This window comes from Podarcis bocagei (assembly GCF_964188305.1).
Source record: "Podarcis bocagei genome assembly, chromosome: 11".
NCBI classification, from domain to species: domain Eukaryota; kingdom Metazoa; phylum Chordata; class Lepidosauria; order Squamata; family Lacertidae; genus Podarcis; species Podarcis bocagei.
The window spans coordinates 9,591,770-9,605,416 of record NC_138136.1 but is presented as its reverse complement, the minus strand read 5'-3'; the positions used below and the strand labels follow the sequence as shown (position 1 = coordinate 9,605,416).

At 45.0% G+C, this 13,647-nt stretch overlaps 1 protein-coding gene and 1 long non-coding RNA gene across 2 annotated transcripts in view; both read left to right on the top strand.

Annotated features, from left to right (window-relative positions):
• Positions 1-13,647, top strand: part of LOC308597773 (cryptic protein-like) — a 442,052-nt gene that overhangs the window by 409,208 nt on the left and 19,197 nt on the right. The gene's annotated exons all lie outside the window — the stretch shown is intronic.
• LOC308597886 lies at positions 4,904-9,176 on the top strand. The gene is made up of 3 exons (XR_014013252.1): positions 4,904-5,576; positions 6,202-6,329; positions 8,298-9,176. It is a non-coding gene; the product is annotated as an uncharacterized lncRNA (long non-coding RNA).

The window sequence follows — 13,647 nt, the reverse complement described above, 5'->3', positions numbered from 1 at the left end:
GAGGAAGAAACTGTGACTGTTTAAAGTGGTATGAGACTGTTTAAAATCTATTGTGTGGATGGGACCATTATCACAGTTCAATGACACATTCCAGCAAGGCAAAAACACCCAAGGAGGCTGCTCAGGGGCATGCCCTGGGAAAAGTGTCAAGTGACCTAGAGGGCCAGCATTTCGCTTGTGGGATTGATGTTGTTATAGTCCAAAACTTCTACAGAGAACCAATTATATATACATTTAATTCAGGCATAGGCAAACTCGGCCCTCCAGATGTATTGGGACAACAACTCCCATCATCCCTAGCTAACAACACCAGTGGTCGGGGATGATGGGACTTGTAGTCCCAAAACATCTGGAGGGCCAAGTTTGCCTATGCTTGATTTAATTTATATACCGCCATTCACCTGTAGATCTTAGGGCTGGTATAGCCAATGGCGAGAAAAACTAAAATTCTAAGTTGTTTTTATTGCATGTATATCTCCTCCAAGGAGCTCAAGTTTATCCTGACAACAACCTTTTGAGGTAGGTTAGGCGGAGAGACTGTGCCTGGCCCAAGGTCACCCTAGTGAGTTTTGTGGCTGATTTGAACCCTGGGCACCTAGTCCAACACATAGTCCACCGTGCCAAACAGACGAAGTGCCAATACTGGGGTAGGGGAAGACAGCTGTCGAAGCCTGCAAACGGAGAGAATTTCTTTTCTAGATGGCTGCATCTGATCCTTTGAATTTGACTGCCGAGCAGACATGCATCCCCTCATCATCCTCTCTGTCTATATACCCTGCTCTGCCTTGAGAAAATAGCATGTTAAAATTGTCTCCTTAGAACTCCCACGCTCACTGCCTTAAACTGCCTTTTGTGTGCCGGCGTGAAATGATTTGACCTACTCTTGGAAGCCATTGATTATCTGTCAGGGCCAGGATCTTCTCAACGGGAGCTTTTGCATGAAACATTTCTATTACTAACTGGGAACATGAGGGAGTGGGGCTCGTGGCTCCGTCCAGATAGAGGGCAAATCACAAGTCTGAAACTCAAGACGCATACATCAGATCATGAATGTTCTGAGGCTGAGGGGGACTGCTGGGCACCCAGCAGTGGCGTAGCGTGGGTTGTCAGCACCCGGGGCGAGGCAAGTAATTTGCGCCCCCTAACCCGTGGATTTGTGCCCCCTAACCCATGGATTTGCGCCCCCTAACCCTAACCCCCAGATGTTGCGCCCGGTGCGGCCGGACCCCCCTGCACCCCCCACGCTACGCCACTGGCACCCAGTGCAGAATGATCAAGGGGATGGGCAGCTCTCTCCTGAGGAAAGGTTGTGACATTTGGGGTTCCTTTTTTAAAAAAAAAATGCCATTCACAATAAAGCAGTGAAATGAAAGATAAGATATCAGAAAAAAGAAGAAAAGAACAAAGAAAGAATAAAGAAGTAAAAGAGAAAGATCATATGTGAAAATTTTTTAAAGTAGATAAATACTCACAGTACATAGCCGTTTCCCATCTATATTTATTTGTATAATTGTATAATTTCATCTTGTCCTTATCTACCTTAAATAAATTGGGGGGGGGGTTTTTGGGGGGGGGGAAGACTTCCACCATTTACCTCACGTGTTTTTAATAATCCGTTCATCAGAACCTCTGTTCTTCTTATTTTCCCTTTGGATTTCCTTAATGTCTCACTTTGTATTTTTTATATTACGCACAAGATTATTCTAAACACAACCAGATTTTTGTAGTCGAGCCCTGGTTTTGTACATAATCATTTAAAAACTCCCATTGCTTCATAACCATAGTTTTGGATTTTCTCCTTAGTATATCTGTCAATTTTGCTAATTCCAGGTACTCGCAAAGTTTCCCCAACCATTCCCTTTTTTTTAAGAAGCCACAATAACAACAAAAAGACATTTGGGGCTTCTTAAATTAGAGGAAAGGTGAATAAGAGGGGACGTGACAGAAGTGTATAAAATTATGCACAGGGCTTTTCTCCCTTTTATAATCCTGGAACTCATGGAAATCCAAGGAAACTGAATGTTGGAAGATTCAGGACAAAATAAAGTACAGTTCCGTTCCGGAACACTTTGAGTTTTGAAACGTTCAAAAACCAAAAACTCAATAGCTGACAGCTGGGCTTCAGGATCCTGCACTCAGCAGAAGCCACATGGCATGTTCGACTTCCAAGGCTTGTTCAAAAACCAAAGCATTTACTACAGGGTTTACGGCGTTCAAAAACCCAAATGTTCGTCAACAGAGACGTTAAAAAATTGGGTCCTCCCTTTGGGGTGAGACCTGGAAAACTGGGTACAATTGATCAGCCACAATACCCGATTAGCAGGTCCCTCGAAGCTGGGTGCAATCTGCCAATGGGACGCAGTCCAAACAGTTTGAGGGGCCTATTTATGCCCATGCACGTGACCCAGAGCTTCCTCTTTCGGCACGTGCATTTGGAACACCTGCTCACCTCTCCCTACTTTTAGGGGGTTTTGCGCTTGACCTTGCTATGCCGTCATGTGTCGTCTGTCGTTGGGACAGGTGCACAGCAGGAATTTTCCCCACTTGGCTGATTGGCTGTTGCCATTTGGGTTTCGCCTGCCATGTAGCAAATCGTCACAACTTGTAAGGTTGCGGATAGGCTCTAGTTCAGGTGATAGGGATGGGAGAACGCTCTCACCATCCCTATGTGAAGGGTATTCTGTTAAAGGAATCCAGGGACTCGATGATTTGGTCAACCCCTGAGAGGGGGTTGTGCCCATGCCTGAGTCCAGGGGGATATTTGGGTGGTGGAGTTAGCCTGTTCCCGGATTTCCGCTTATCCAGGTGTTCACCCTTGGCTGACCTATGCTGGAACCCTGGGTCAGCGCTATCTGCAAGGGTGCAGGGAGCTAGTCAAACCAGAGCCTATGCAACCAGTCACTTTCTGTAATCAATAAAGTTGTGGCCTAAATTCTGCCAAAAACCAAAACCAAAATTTGAGTCATGTGTGAATTTATTTAGGGAGGAGGTTTCTGGGTCTGAACACGCAAACCGAGGTACTGCTGTACTTCAGAGAGTTCAGTAGCAATGACTACCAACTTGGATGGCTCTACAAAAGGATTAGGCAAATTCATGGGGCATAAGCCTGTCAATGGCTATTAGTCATTATGGCTATGTTGTTACTTCATTATCAGAGGCAAAATGTCTCTGAATGCCAATTGCTGGGAATCCCAGGTAGGCAGAGAGCTGTTAGCATCAGGTCCTCTTGCCGTGATGTAGAACCTGTGGCCCTCCAGATGTTATTAGACTCAACTCGAACCTACCCAGACCCTGAGATCATCTTCTGAGGCTCTCCTTTGTATGCCTCCTCCTCAAGAGGTCCAGAGGGTTGCAACACAAGAACGGGGCCTTCTCTGCAGTGGCTCCCCATCTGTGGAATGCTCTCCCCAGGGAAGTTCACCTGGCAGCTTCATTATATACCTTTAGGTGCCAGGCAGAAATGTTCCTTTTCAACCAGGCCTTTGGTTGACCTGATCGACATCCTTTACCCTTTTAAAAATGTGGCTCTTTTTGGGGGGGGGTGGCATGTTACTGGGTTATTGTTCTTATTTTGATTTTATGTATTGTGATCTTTTCTGTGAACCAGCCTGAGACCTCTGGGTATAGAGCGGTATATAAATTCCATAAATGAATAAACTCCCATCAGTTCCAGCCAGCATTGTCTTTTTTTTTAAAAGATATTTATTAAAAGTTTTTAAGATAAAACAAGAAAAAAGGAAAATAAACATACAAAATAAAAAACAGTTAAAAACACACATTAATTTTCAATAACATAACTTCCATACACTTATTTCCTCAGACCTCCTCATACCTCCCTTCTTTGTATTCCAGTTCGATTTGTTAGTTCAGCAAATCCTTACCATTAAACTTTTACCCATTTGTAAAACCTCATTATTTTTTTTCATATCTCTTAAAGCATTACAGCTGGAAACCGCTTAGTTTCTCTCCAACATCCTTCTAACATTCATTAATTTTACAATGTTTCTGTAAGTAGTCTTTGAATTTCTTCCAGTCTTCTTTCACCGACTCTTCTCCCTGGTCTCGGATTCTGCCAGTCATTTCTGCCAGTTCCATATAGTCAATCACCTTCATCTGCCATTCTTCCAGAGTGGGTAGATTTTGTGTCTTCCAATACTTTGCAATAAGTATTCTTGCTGCTGTTGTTGCATACATAAAAAAAGTTCTGTTCTTCTTTGGCACCAATTGGCCAACAATGCCCAGGAGAAAGGCCTCTGGTTTCTTCAGGAAGGTATATTTAAATACCTTTTTCAGTTCATTATATATCATTTCCCAGAAAGCCTTAATCTTTGGGCACGTCCACCAAAGGTGAAAGAATGTACCTTCCGTTTCTTTACATTTCCAACATTTGTTATCGGGCAAATGATAGATTTTTGCGAGCTTGACTGGGGTCATGTACCACCTGTATATCATTTTCATAATATTCTCTCTTAAGGCATTACATGCCGTAAACTTCATACCTGTGGTCCATAACTGTTCCCAGTCAGCAAACATAATATTATGTCCAACATCCTGTGCCCATTTAATCATAACAGATTTCACCGTTTCATCCAGCCAGCATTGTCAATGGTTTAGGGACAAAGAGAGATGTAGTCCAACACCATCTGGAGGGCCACAGTTCCCCGTCCCTGGTTTAAGGTCAGTGATGGAACAGCCAGGAAAATGAAATGGTTCTACACACTGCTGTAGAGAAGAGGAATGGAAGAGGCCTTACTTTGCCTGTTATGTGGCCCATTAGCAGTCTCCAAAGCAAGTGAAATTTAAAAAAATCAAGGTTTTATATATATATATATATATATATATATATATATATATATATATATATATATATACATACACACACACACACACACAGGTACCTCGGGTTAAGTACTTAATTCGTTCTGGAGGTCTGTTCTTAACCTGAAACTGTTCTTAACCTGAAGCACCACTTTAGCTAATGGGGCCTCCCGCTGTCGCTGCACCGCCGGAGCACGATTTCTGTTCTCATCCTGAAGCAAAGTTCTTCACCCAAGGTAATATTTCTGGGTTAGCGGAGTCTGTAACCTGAAGCGTATGTAACCCGAGGTACCACTGTATATATGATAAATGTTCATAACTGCATATATAAACCACATGTCTGAAACCCCACAGAAAAAGTCCTGAAACCATTTTGTCCCTCCCAAATTGACCTCAAATATTTCTCTGCAAGGTTGAAGGAAAATGGAAAAGCCTCCCCATTGTCTTTTCATTCACAAATCCAGTCTTAAGGGTATATCTGTATATGAATAGGGTGAGCCTGTGACCTGGCTCAGGAACTAAGTATTTGTCATTACAAAAGTCTGGTCAGGCCATAGCTGTCAACCTCCCCTTTTTTGCAGGAAATTCCCTTATTCCAGTGCCGTTTCCCGCTGCTTCCCTTTGCTACCCCGGATTGTTAGATATCCCGTAGACTGTCCCCGGGACAGGTGAGGCTGCTGATCCCTTATTTCCAAATCTGAAAGTTGACATCTATGGGCCAGGCTCCCCAGGGTATCCAGTCAAGTGACCATTGACAGGTAATTTGCCAGACAGGAGATAAATAACGCACTCAGATTTCTGTTGTAGACCGCCTTTTCTGTGATGTAGATATGTTTGTGGGGGGTGGTCTTGGGTTACACCCCTTCTGTGATGTATGTATGATGTATGGAGGGGTGGTCTTGAGCTCCGGGGCAGGGAATTTATTGTGAAGTGGCCTGTGAGAATATAAATCGAGAGGGATTTTGTAGAGAAGGGTGTCGTAAGTTCATAGCAATGGTCATAAGTTCATATAAACCACTCATGCTGGATTCTCTTATATTGGTCGTCCTGTCTCCTATCCTGCACAGAAAAAAATAAGGGCATTTTCATTTTTATGTGGGGGAGGGAGAGTGACTAGAAAAATTAATTATAGGTAATGAAGGTTTTCTTAAAACAAAAAAAAAACCATGTAAAAAAGCAATTTTACTGTAACAACAGAAATTACATTTCAGACCCAGAAGCCTGCTGAGAAACAGATTAGATTCCCATTTCATAGTTTAAGGTCTAAAAAAAATTACCGTCCCCTTCCTTGTCTCCCATGACAACTTTCCACCTCTGCTCTTTGTCCTTATTGCGCCTTTCTTTTAACTTCAGAAGCATGTTCAAAGCAGTTTTATTTTTCAGAATGGCATTTCAGCCAAGAGATCCCAAGGAACCCGAACAGTTCACCAAGTCGCATTATTTGTTTTCTGTTTCTGCTCCTCTTCCATCGCAGCATTTACACTGGAAACATAACTCCTTGCTTTATGGAGGTAATTGGGCGGTGTGGAGAAATGTGGCCTTGTTCTAAAAGCTTATGGGTCATCATCAGGTGCTTCAAGCTGGTATTGTGGAGGGGGAGAGGGAAAAGGTTTACACACAGCTATATAGGGTTAAGTAGTCTCTCTATATGCACCAGTAGAGTATTGGGCTTGTTAAAAGTTAATAGCATTTATAAAAACCAAGAGAAAGGGGGAAAGACATGTGTGTTATGACCTCGGCAGGAAAAGCAGACAGGTGCAAGATCCCAAACGCTTTTTAGTGCAACATCATTTTCTCAGCAGAGCATGGGCAAAATTATTACGGACACCAAATTTAAACAGTTGCACCTTCTTGGTGAAAGCAATTTCCTACGTTCAGTATATTTATTGGACATATATACATATGGACTTGTGGAAGGAAGGGAGAAAGAGAATCCTTTCCACAGGTTTGAAATTTTGGGTTGTATCCTGTGCGAGTCCTACCCAGAGTAGACCTGTGGGAATTAATGAACCTAAGTTACTCATGTCCATTACTTTCAATTGGTCTACTTTGATTAAGACAAGCATTTGATAAAGCTCCCGAATTCCTTTTTGTTTTGGCACCGCTGCCAACATCTATTTTGGCATTAAGTGGTCTGTAAATATATAGAAATATAATCTGGATTAGTAGTTCAGAGGAACCTGGGCATTTAAGAATAAGAATCTATACACAGACTAAGTTTAACAGATGGAGAGTTTTATGTTCTAGTTCATGGGTAGGCAAACTAAGACCTGGGGGCCTTCTCAATCCGGACCGTGGACGGTCTGGGATTCAGCGTGTTTTTACATGAGTAGAATGTGTCCTTTTATTTAAGATGCATCTCTGGGTTATTTGTGGGGCCTGCCTGGTGTTTTTACATCATAGCTGTCAACCTTTCCTTGTTTTGCGGGAAATTCCCTTATTCCAGCGCCGTTTCCCGCCGCTTCCTGCTGCTATTCCGGATTGTTAGATATCCCGTAGACAGGTGAGGCTGCTGATCCCTTATTTTTGAGGCTGCTGATCCCTTATTTTCAAATCTGAAAGTTGACAGAGCGTGTTCTCCTTCACGGAGAGCACGTGTTGCGGTGGGGGCCGCCAGGACACTCCAAAGTTGTGGGGCGGGCTAACTGATCGTTGGCCACTGATGCGATTGGGGCTTCCCTTGTTGTTGGGAAGAAATTAATGTTGCCATTTATTGATTGACAGCCAGAAATGCTAAAACTCCTTGCACGAGGCTAGAGCTTCCCCTTTTCGCCCGTGCATCGGATTGCCCATCCTCCCTCTCCCTAGAATTAGGGTTGTTCGCTTTGACCTTGCTATGCCTGTCATGGGGTCGTCTGCTTTGGGGCAGGGGCCCGGTAGGAATTTTGTCCATCTGGCTGATTGGCTGGGGCCATTTGGTTTTTGCCTACTGCGTAGCAAATCGTCACAACTTGTAAGGTTCGCGGTTAGGCATTGGTTTATGGTTTGGTTGGTTGAGGGGCATGGATTGGCTGTGCCTGCCCCTCTAATGCTGCTGCTGCAAGGGATTCTGTTAAAGGAATTGGGGGCTAACTATTGCTTGTCCACTCTGTCAAGGGGGCTCGGGCCATCGCAATGAGCTCCTGGTTGCATTTGGGGTGAGGGCAGGTTCCCTGCTCCGCGTAACCCCCAAGTGTATTCCCCCATTCTGACTTTCGCATCGTGCGGAATGTCAGTCTGTCCCCCATGGTGGGGGCAGATAGTCGCAACCAATGCCTACGCAACCACTCACAAATTTGTATTTTAATAAAGTTGTGGCCAAAATTATGCCAAAAACCTTAAACAAAAATTCTGTGTGATGTGTGAGTTATTGGGGTGGACCTGGAGACCTCGACACGCAACTATGTTTTACATGAGTAGAATGTGTGCTTTTATTTAAAATGCATCTCTGGGTTATTTGTGGGGCATAGGAATTTGTTCATTTTCCCCCAAAAATATAGTCTGGCGAGATCTGCCTACGCCGCCGCCTGTGGCAAATCCAGATCGTGCGTCCCCTTCTCCCCCGGGTTCCCCTGCAAACAGAAGCAGCTGCCAACCGCCCCCTCCAGGCTTTTGCATCCAGGCCCAGCAGCAGTGAGCAAGCGGCCTCATCTCCTCCTCATTGCCATCCGTGCGACTGCATCCCCCGCATTGCCCTCTGCGGCCATGAGCGGCTGGAACAGCTGCATTGACAACCTGATGGTGGATCAAACACAGTGGGGTTTTTGGGGGGACAACGACGCAGGGGTATGCATACCCCTAAACATTTTGTGAATCTAAGTTTGGCCTCATTGAGGGGCAGTATTTCGGTATGAGTAGGAAAATGAGAGTACAGTCGTACCTCATGTTATGTTTGTTTCATGTTAGATTCATTCAGGTTACATCCCGCCACAACCCGGAAGTACCGGAAAGGGTTACTTCCGGGTTTCGCCGCTCGCGCATGCGCAGAAGCGCAAAATGATGTCACGCGCATGTGCAGAAGCGGTGAATCGCAACCCACGCGTGCTGAGACGCACCTCTGCGGGTTGCACTCTTTTCATGCTGCAAACGGGCCTCCGGAATGGATCCCGTTCGCAATCAGAGGTACTACTGTACCCCTAAACATTTTTTAAGAAAGAAAGCACTGGTCAAACTTATGTGGTCTCAGTTCAGAGTGCATATGTACATGTAGAACACATTGATTTCATCTGATCCTAGTGGTGAGGACCAAGAAACCAACAGTTACCCTTGACCCCCATTCCACAAGGCTGCATCTCACAAGCATTCTCCCCCATTTTATATTTTTAGGCACCAGGCAAAAACATTCCTCTCCAACCAGGCCTTTGGCTGATTACAGCCTTTTAAATTACAGATAGGTAGCCGTGTTGGTCTGCCATAGTCAAAATAAAAAAATTCCTTCCAGTAGCACCTTAAAGACCAACTAAGTTAGTTCTTGGTATGAGCTTTCGTGTGCATGCACACGAATCTGAAGAAGTGTATCTGAATCTGAAGAAGGGTATCTGAAGAAGGGTATCTGAAGAAGTGTGCATGCACACGAAAGCTCATACCAAGAACTAACTTAGTTGGTCTTTAAGGTGCTACTGGAAGGAGCCTTTTAAATGTGTATGTGGAGAGGGGGGGGGGGTTATTGTTTTGTTGTTCTGGTTTAATTATTTACTTGTGTTTCATTTTGTATTTTATTCTGTGAACGGCCTTGTGGTCTTTTGATGAAGGGTGGAATATAAATTTAATTAATTAATAAGAATAAGAGGTCAGCGTCTATTTGGGCTTTTGACAGCATTTTGTTTTGTTACTCAGCCTACTGAGATTTAAGTGTAAGTGTTTATGTTAATTAGCTGGATAAGTTTGTGTTTGTTGTTTCCTTACCTTCTTTTTTAAAAAAATTGTATTATTAAAGATTTTCTTGGTTTACAAAAGTATGTGCAATGTCGCTCTCTCTTTTCTTCAAGTGACATTTTTAACAAATCAGTTTCATTTGTTGAGACATTGGGAAGAAAAGGGGGGAAAGAGGTGGAGGGGTGAAAGGTGAGTGTTTTCTTACCTTCTGAGCCATTTTAATCTGTGTAAGTATTGGAGTTTTTCTCTCTTGTAGAGTTTTCTTTTAGGAAAGTCTGTGTGTGATTTTATGAAAGAAAAGAATAAGAATAATACATCTTATTTTTTTAAAAAAAAACTAGGCAGTATACAACATAAAACAGCAAACAACATCCTTAAAACAATATAACATAAACCCACCAAAACAGAAATATAAAAGCATTTAAAAGGAATTTTTTTTTAGGCAATTCATACAGATAAAGACAGGGCCTGATCTTATTGGTCAAGAAAAGACTGGGCAAACAGAGATTTATTTAAAAGGATGGGCATCCCATAGCACAGAAGCAACAGCAGAATATACCCTTTTTGGGGTCACTGCCATCGGACGTTCTGTAGGGTACAGACCTATGAACAGAATTTCCCTAGATGTTCTAAATGATCTTACAGGAACCAACACTACCTCAAAGGTTTGTTGTTAGGCTTAAAACTCTGAGAAAGAAGGGGATGTAAATATAGCAACATATGTGTGTTATTCTGTATGTGTTTTATTCCCAGAGTTAGTCCCAGGAGCTGAGTACCAAGGACAAATCCTGAACAGTGAACTGATTTGCATGCAGCACTAAGTCAAACTCTGGGACTAACTCTGGGAATAAAACACATACAGAATAACACACATATGTTCTGTTAAAATATATAAGAACCTACCAAGGAATTAAACAAAACCTGTCCGTTTAGGCTAGCTTTGCTATTATGGACTTTAGGCGAAATAACTCATTGATGGTAGTGGTGCTGGTATCATTTTAGAAAAGATGATATATTTAAATGAAACTGAAAATGCAAACCTGGATGCTTAATCAAATGTTTGAAAACGTGTTTCTTAATTTGCGAGCTACAAAAGCCCTTTGTGTCCCAGCACGCTAAACTCTTCAAAGCTAGATGGGATATCATCTGAACTCTGATGGGTTTGAAACATTCCCTGCCATCATTTAAGTGTAAACACAATTAAAAGCTTGCTACTTTAGCCAAATACCCCCAAACAAATACCTAAGACAATACTGATCACTTTCTCTTAAATGTGTGCTAGCAGCTCCCAGCGCCTACACCCTGAAAAAGGAAAAGCAATTTCAAGAGATAATTCCCAAGTTAAGCTTAACATGTTATTCAATAGCTTTCCCTAAGAACTTGATTCTATCTGTATAGATCCTTGTAAAGTCCTTTTGTTGCTCTTGTGTACATCAGTGCTAATCTTGTTTTCAAGTTTACAACATTCAGGCATACTGAAGAGACTTAAAGCTGACAGAGAGACAACTCTCTTCCTCTGCAGTCTTGGGTCTGATTTAACTGCAGTGTTATATAAACAAGAGCTAAATTCTGCCATCCTGGCTTTGTTGTTACCTTGCTTGCCCCTAAGACACAACTGGTGAAACTTGGCGTTCTCTGGCTCAATTCCAGCAATTGAAACACTTGCGAAACCCTTCATTCAATTGATATACAAAGTTGGCTGCTTTCATTCGCACAAGATCAAATCCGAAACACTAAGGAAGCAGATTTTGAAGATCTCAACTTGAAACGTTTTAGGAAAATGCCTAGGGAGGCTTTAGAAGCTATTACAGGAGCAGCTGTAGCTGTAGCTTTGCTCAGGAGCTTCTCAACCTAATGCTAAATACAGTCATACCACGAGTTGAAGTAGCTTCGGGACCAGTATTTTCGGGTTCTGCATAAATAAAGACACAAGACACCATATTTTAAGGTTAAATGGGCGAATTAGGCCACAGCTTTATTGAATTCAGGAATGAGAGGCATTGGCTTAGGCATCGGTCCTAACGACTATCCGGCTCCAGCCCATTTGCTGGAGACACGGGGAAGGCTTAACACTATATCGGGGGAGTCTCCCGCCGAGGCACGTCGACTAGGAGCTCCCCCGGGTCACCACTCGGGGGCGTGCCTTTGGCCCACATCTCCATAGGCTTTGGACAGGGCCACGCCCCCCGGAGTCCTTTATCGGACCACCCTTCGTTCACTGGGGGGGGGGTGATGGCGTTCCTCCCCCACACACATCCTCTTAACCCCTTCTTACCAATGCCTAACCGCCAATGCCCAGGAGTTGTGACGAGTTGCTACGAGGTAGGCGAAAACCCAAATGGCTGTAAATTGCCAATTGGGGAAAATTCCTACCAGGCCCCTTGCAGCGACAGACCGAAGTCCATACCAAAGTCAGAGACCTACCTAAAGCCTACCTAAAGGGAGGGAGGGTGGGAAAACGTGGGGGCTAGCCAGCGAAAAGAGGACGAGCCCCTCTGCGCCGGCCCTAAATAGGGCAGGCCACGCCCCCCCAGCCAGCTGATTGGCTGGCTGGGGGGGGGGAGACGCGGCCGGGATTCCCCTGCTCTCGCGGGGGCTGAAACCAGCCCCCGCTCATGTGGGGGTGGGCGTGAAGCCCACAACCCCACCTCCTGGGTAGGCCAGAAGTGGCTCTGTGGCGACGTAATGGAGCATGTTACTTCCGGGTTTCGCTGCTAGTCCATGCGCAGATGGTCAAAATGACGTCATACGCATGCGCAGAAGCGGCGAATCGTGACCTGTGCACGTGCAGACGCGGGTTGCATTCGGTTCTGGATGCGAATGGGGCTCCGGAATGGATCCCGTTCGCATCCAGAGGTACCACTGTAGCAGGAACTGGAGAACATAAACAGATCGGACGGCAGCTAACCCATGTGTCAGGGGTTCAGGAGCAGAGGCAAGGGCAAGGGAGGAAACAGAGAGCGAGGGGGAGGAGGCAGAAGAAAAGATGAGTGATGACGACGACCCGAGATCTCCGAGTCTTTCCAGTGAATCAGAAGATTCACAGAAAGGAGCACCAGTGGTCAGGGCAAGGGGGGAGCCTAGGGGGACACCCCAGGAAGATAGAGCCAGTGGGGACTCAGAGGAGAGCAGTTGGAAATCGGGACCAGCGTCACAGCCAGAGAGCAGGGAAGAGGAGGAGCGCCAGAGATCAAGCGCTGGCAGCTCGCAACAGGGGGGAGGGCACGAGTCAGGAGTGGCCACACCTCCATCGGGGAGCGAAGAAACGGTCAGACGGAAAGTGGAAGGTTGGGCGCGCGCGCCAAGTTCAAATGCACAGGAAAGTGACGCAGTAGGCAGCCAGGAAAGGGAGCCAGGTCCTAAAGCCCGGCGCAAGGAGACAGGGAGTTCCGGGGGGTCGGCGTCGGAAGAATCCCGGAAGGAAGAGACCCCGGGGGGCAGAGGGATCCAGAGGAGAGCAGTCAGGCGGAAAAGGTGGAGCAGGGCTAGGATATTAAGTTGGTGCACAAGGGGCGGAGACTCAGACGGAGCTTCGCCGATCTAGCCATTAGACGTAGAGTTGCACGCAGCAGCTTGGGAATGGAAACTGTAACTCAATAAAGACTTTTACTTAATGACCGCTGGCTAGCGTGATCCTCTGTGAGCTAGGATCTTGAAGCAGCTCTGACACCATGTCTTAATATAAAGATCTGATTCAGTGCTCAAATGAGACCAAAGCATGAACCCTTTGTGGTCTTCTAAAAACAGTAGCTATGGTAAAGGTATAAAAAGGTTAAGGACCCCTGGACGGTTAAGTCCAGTCAAAGGCAACTACGGGGTTGTGGCGCTCATCTCGCTTTCAGGCCGAGGGAGCCAGCGTTTGTCCACAGACAGCTTTCCGGGTCATGTGGCCAGCAGGACTAAACTGCTTCTGGTGCAACGGAACACCGTGATGGAAACCAGAGCGCACAGAAACACCATTTACCTTCCCACTGC